Source organism: Haliotis rufescens, unplaced genomic scaffold (genome assembly GCF_023055435.1).
Source record: "Haliotis rufescens isolate VD_foot unplaced genomic scaffold, xgHalRufe1.0.p SCAF_2, whole genome shotgun sequence".
NCBI classification, from domain to species: Eukaryota; Metazoa; Mollusca; class Gastropoda; order Lepetellida; family Haliotidae; genus Haliotis; species Haliotis rufescens.
In genome coordinates this window covers 5,288,507-5,295,275 of record NW_025963890.1, presented here as the reverse complement: position 1 = coordinate 5,295,275, position 6,769 = coordinate 5,288,507, and positions in this window count along the sequence as shown.

Here is a 6,769-nt window from a genome sequence, read left to right as displayed (position 1 = left end):
CCTCCCAAATTACTCTTCTGTCAACAAACAACAACTTTTATGTCGAAGGTATCCACAGTGCAGACAATACTCATCTTTCAATGTGCAACTTCTTTTATCTCCAAGGTATCCAACAGTTCAGACAACACCTGTCTCTCCTAATACAACTCCTTTTATGTCGAAGGTATCCCACAGTACAGACAATACTCATCTTTCTACGTGCAACTTCTTTTGTCTCGAAGGTATCCCACAGTTCTGACAACACCAGTCCCTCCTAATACAACTCCTTTTATGTCGAAGGTATCCCACAGTTCAGACAACACTCGTATCTCTTTATTATACAGTTTTTATCTCGGACTTGCTGTATTTACTGGCCGCCCAGTGTAGCGATTTGTTGGGTCACGTTGACCCAGAATGTCTCCTACCTACATTCAGTAGATCCTTCATTGAAGCGTTTTGTTTCAGTTGTATGTTAATGCGATTGTTTTCAAGGTTTAAACACTGAGAAATATCACGCAGCAGTAGAAGGTCTCACTTGATGTACATCTGGCCGTTGACGTGTATCTACGTCAATTGTTTTTATGTTCTTTATGTTGGTTTGGTTTGTTTGTTGTTTAACGCAGCACTCAGCAGTGTTCCAGCTATATGGCGGCGGTCTGTAAATAATCGAGTCTGGACCAGACAATCCAGTGATTGATATCATGAGCAGCGATCCACGCAATTGGGATCGATGACATGCATCAACCAAGTCAGCGAGCCTGACCACCCGATCCCGTTAGTCGCCTCTTACGACAAGCATAGTTGCCTTTTACGGCAAGCATGGGTTGCTGAAGACCTACTCTACCCCGGATCTTCACGGGCCGCTCTTTGTGTCATTAATACTACAGCATGTGGTACAATTAAAAATGAGAAAGAATACGTAAGAAGTCATTATGAATGATATCAGATATGTTGATATGAATGGAAATATTCTTTTTATCCCTCACAGGACTTACAGCTGGGAAAGCTAATGCGTCAATAAAGTTGATCCTTTATCCATGGAGGTTTTAAAGATGTGTTTTTTCTATTTTTCGAACACAAGCATGTTTTTGGATAGCTTTTGAAGATGCAGTTAACAGTAAATACTATGGCGAAACATTCATCTTCGGTCATAGACTTACTCAAAGGGGTTAAAAGGTTAAATTTACTTTTTCCAGTAGGGGAAAGTGGGACCTTTATCATACCCCTCTTGGTCGTCGCCAGACAATAGAGGGATACATGCTACGATTTATCTTCGGATCAGTCAATGTCCCCATCGTCATCATTCTATCCTGCCATTCATACCATTACATTATCGGAAGTATTTAAATTCTGTGACTTGTTCCTGAACTTCCCGACACCGTCCCGGGGCCTGAATCCCCCATGGTAAGACGGAGCATGTGTTCCGTGTTCCTGGGTATCACTAATTAGATGTAGTTTGCTAACAAGAGGAAATCGAATCCAAGGAAAACATCGCTTCAAAAACATGATGGGTCTGCTGCCAATGAAATCTACAATATATATATGACGTGAAAAGTAAACGATCCATGTTTACTTACCAGACGTGTTTTCTACTGTGTGTCCGCGGATATAGTGTTGCCTTACACGGACGTTTGTAAAAAAATGACAGCTTAAGTTTTCTTAGCAACCGTCGGTCTCCGATCGCCTTTCTATGTGAGACTTAAAGATATTTCTGATTGTGAATTTCAACGACAAAGCGAAAATCTGATCTTATAACAAAAGCAAATAGAGAACCTTATCTAAATTGTTTTCCCTACCTCTTGTGGAGTTTTTACAGCAAATTTCGAAAAGCCAAAGGCGGAATTTGAGTTTAAGATAGATTAGACATTGCTTTCGTGATTTTTTATGAAAGATTGTCTAAGACCGGTCCTTGCATTTCCTCGGGTTTATTTTAAGAAGAAAACACAGGGAAAAAGTAATGAGGTAGCGTAACTTAAAACTTGGACTTGTTTTATAAGAATTTGGGTAGAAACTTGTTGATACAATCATGCTGCTCTCACAAGTATATGGTTGGTGCCATCTTCTTTTATGTTGTTGATGCAAAGAGACTTGAAGGAAATGCTTCAAATGAGGGTGTGGACTGATTGTATCTAGCCAGCTAGATGATGTCAGGGGTTTACATAATCTGCCATTTCAATCATTTATTCATCTTTTCTTTAATCTCTCTATTTGCGTATTCACTGATGTATCCTTCAGTCCGAAAAATAATCCATTCTTTTTCTTTGGATCAATCTGTTTATTCATCTCTGTGTTGATATCAACATAAACTTGGCAATCAAAAAATACATTCACAAACCACGCCCAAGAAACTCATTATCAATGAAATAATGAATAATTTAAATGACATTAATCCGGAGTCATAACATTTGACAAATGCCTCACCTTTCCATACATCAATTTAAGAGCAAAGCCATAGCAAACCTGGACAAGAATAATCATAAGATTTCTATACAAATGATGTGATAAATGACATACGCCATGCAGCAATATCACGTCGGGGGACACTAGCAATGAACTTCACACATTGTACCCAAGGGAGGAATCGAACCCGGGTCTTCGGCGTGACGAGCGAACGCTTTAACCACTAGGCTACCTCACCGCCCATACACTGACGAAATAATGGAACGGTTATAAACGCATGTTTGGCGTGGCATCGCGTATGTTCCACAACGATGACAAGGGAGTTGGTGGCATCGTGATGAAGCAGACATCCCCGTTATGAAGCATCTCTGAAATAGACACACCAGATAATATTTCTATCCGTTTACGCACTTTTCGCATCAGTACAACAGATCTCGATGATAACTGACTTGAAACATCTTCTACTGCTATAATGCATACACTTGATGTAAACTGCCGAGCAAAAGAAAGTATACACCTATGTTTCCTTGGTGGCTGAAACGCGAGATGGTCATTCGATGCTAATGTATTTGATACGGGTATCGCCGTTGTTTTTTTTGGACCGTAACTTTGCCGTGATTCGGCGGCTGTTTCCACTTAGTAACGTTTTGGTAAAGTTTGTAATTTTGGGGTGAAATCCAATTTTCAAGTGAATACTTTCTTTTGCCCGGCAGTGTACACCGACATATGAGACTGTCTCTTGATAACAACACAGATCCCCGTTCTTCAGTGCAACGTGAACCCAAGTATATTAATAACACAATGAAACACATTAATCGGGCTTGTTCCGGTTTTTAGCCAGCTCAGCCTCATATTAACGGTTGACGTTTCCCCAGCAATGGATACAATTTGTTTGGAAGAATATTTTGATAGCATTGAGAAGGTTCAGTAGGATTTAAATATATTTTTATTCAATGAATCTGGATCGGTAAGGTTCGGTTCGATTTCTTAGGTCGGTGTGAAATCAATACCGTGACATAGCTACATGTATCTGTATGCACACACTGTTTGAGTGAGTGAGTGAGTGAGTGAGTGAGTATGGTTTTACGCCGCTTTTAGCAATATTCCAGCAATATCACGGCAGGGGACACCAGAAATGGGCTTCACACATTGTACCAATGTCGGGAATCGAACCCGGGTCTTCGGCGTGACGAGCGAACGCTTTAACCACTAGGCTACCCGACCGCCCCACACTGTTTGAGAGAAAGACAGGGGACATTGCTGGGAACCCTTGCTCTAAACTAGCTTCTTTTGGGTGACAACATCCATGGCCTTAGAGAAGATTTCAAAAGGTTTTATGATAGACACGTGGAAGACAGTTGCAAATTCGGCGCATAAGTGACGAAACGTTTGTCCGCAATTCCACATTTTGACTTGGACCATATTCTGACGTGGTTTCTTTCAGTTGAACAATTGATTTGCCTTTGCATGTGTTTGTGAGTCAAAATTTAACGCCACATCAGCAATATTTCAGCCATGTCGTGACGCATGTATTTGTGATGGGTGAGACCGGTAAGGCAGGATACGCTTACCTTTTCGCTCATAATATAGTCGGAATCATACAATCGACTCTGCTTTTATTATAATTAGGAAAAAGGTTTTGTCGCTTTTATTCATGTCGCATCAATTTTTTCAACTATTTTTGACCAGCCTACCATATTTAATGTCTGACCAGAAACAGGAAACAGTAATTTTGCCCCTATAAATTGAAAATATTATATTGATTTTACAGCTTTAATATGAAGCCATCAAGCAGTGTGCTCACAAAGTCACGTTAGTTGATTTTGTGAGAACTGAGTTAAAATAAATAGCCATACCCCAAACATCCCGTCAAACATAGCGTCTGGGGATTAAAAACAACCAGAACTGTACTAACTGTACTATTACATACGTATCGAAATAGCTGGGCAACATTTGGAAAAAGAAATATATATTTTCTGAAGCCAATCTACTGGTGTAATTATAAAATACAATATCTGAGAAACACATGTAACGTGTTTGTCTCAATACCAATATTACTGTGTGCGGTATTAAACAACAAACAAACACAATACCAGACATATGCACAGTGTGTCCGCTATTAGAAATAGTAGCATGGAGATTACGACATAACGACACACTCTAACAACAGGGAGCTGAGTAGACATGCTCCACGCAGCGCCAGTGCATCTTCATCATTTAGTACAAGACCGTGTGTGTTCAAATCGATCGGAAGTGGCCCTGTTTTATAACAATGTTTTTTTCATTTCAATAGGTAAAAGAATTGTATGATTAGAATTCAAATATATAAATATAAATGTTAAACAACAATTTCTTCATCGTTCATGATAGGATATGATTTGTGGCATGATACGATATGCCCGAGAAATGTGATAGAACTGCCGTTCAGGTGTAACAGCAAGTAAATGCCACGCGATTTCCTTTATGAGTTTATTCGAATAAATTCAAGAATGATAATCACAATGAATATGCATCATTCCAGCAGTACTATAACTTCTCCCCAGTATCGTACAGCACACAGTCTGATGTGTGTGTAGAGTACCCGACACACGTATGTCATATCTTGCTTCTCTCTTATCCACCTTGAGAGGAGAAAACAATACAATAACAGTCTTACTATGAATGTACAGTAAAGGTGACAAAACCCTTCATCATACCTCCATGTCAGAATTTCTGTGAAGGAGAATAAATACCTTATATCCCTCCATGAAGAAAACAGGATACACCTGGATTTCTCAGTGGGAGAATGAATCCCTTATACCCGCTTCGAAGCAAAAAGCCGCACGCTTTTTCCGAGAATGAAAGTTAACCTCAGCTCAATCGAGCAATCGGGCAACAGTTTTCCATCAATTTTTAATTTGTTTTTAATTTTTTACAATAGCAGAATAATACATAGCGGTAAGATCAATTCGTTGAAGCAGCATCACTTGGGGTACGTGGGTTTTTATACCACTCACCGGAAGAGTGACATAAAACCATATGTACCCCTCGTGATCTGCTGCAACTTATATTCCTTATTCATAAGAAATATCTGTCAAATTGTACGATTCCTACTATATCATGAGCAGGTGTTTATGAATCTCAAACAAATAGTGATGATACCAGGTATTTGTCAAAAGGTGAGGGAATCCTGAACCACCGGTTGCACCCGTCACAAACACATGCAAAGACAAATCTACTGTTCACCTAAAGAAACACGGGAACATATTATGCAAGTCAAAATAGGGAATTGCATCGGGCATCATTCTTGTCACTAATGCGTCATATTTGGAAAAGTCCTCCACATGTCTACCATAGAACTTTTTGAAAGCTTAAATGAGGCCTTGAATGTTGCTAACACTTATATAAATGTAGCAATATTAATTGACTACTGTATGGTTTCATAACGCAGGTAAAGGAAACGGTATTATTTCCGCTCGGACATGTGTTAAGCCTACTCCTACACATGTATTTGCCATGACGGATAAACTATATTTATATGAAAGAATCGGTTCTTGACATTTTTTGAGTCGTATATATGAAACTTTAGAGGTTTATTATGTACACGTTGCTCTTGTGATACGTGGATTTCATTATGATTAATGTTTTGTCACCGCCTTGCTATTAATTTTTATGGGACTTTCTAACATAAGCATCATTCATAAGTAAAGTCATGTTTTATGTAAAGTTCAAGTGGCAATAAATATGTTTATCTTGTATTTACAAACATGTACGCACAGAATAGCACGTTTAATGATATTTACAAGGTGTGGATTGTTGTACACTTGTTTGGACATATCAAGTCAGGAGACAAGCGTCTATCTGGTCTACATTAGCTCACACAATGAGTCCTTTGAAGCATAATGTGCAATGTTCATTATTTTTAATCAAAACACCTGAAAGTAGCCTCTCTATACACGCTTCTGGAATGTGATACATGTTGGTGTAAGTTGTTTCATTATAGTCCTCTTTGCATCTATTGGACTTGCTTAACGCCTGTTTTTATTCACTTCTTTCATTTAATTTTCTTTGCTGCTATATGTACATTCTTTGCTGCTATTCACCCTGCTTAAATTCTTTCTATCTTTCTACAAAGATTTCAAAGAGCTTCATACAACTATTGTTCAAAAGTCTTTGATCAGGGTAATGTACACCATGCAAGGCCTCAGTGAAGATTTTTATAATTTTTTTATATCAGACATTTGGAGGACATTTCCAATTTGACGCTTAATGTCTTTGCTGCCATATGCACTTTACTTTTTTTCTAGTAACAATGCTTAATTTCTTTGCTGCTATATTCACTTTTCTTTCTCCTATTCACAATGCTTTATTTCTTTGCTGCTATATACACTTTCCTTTTTTTCTAGTCACA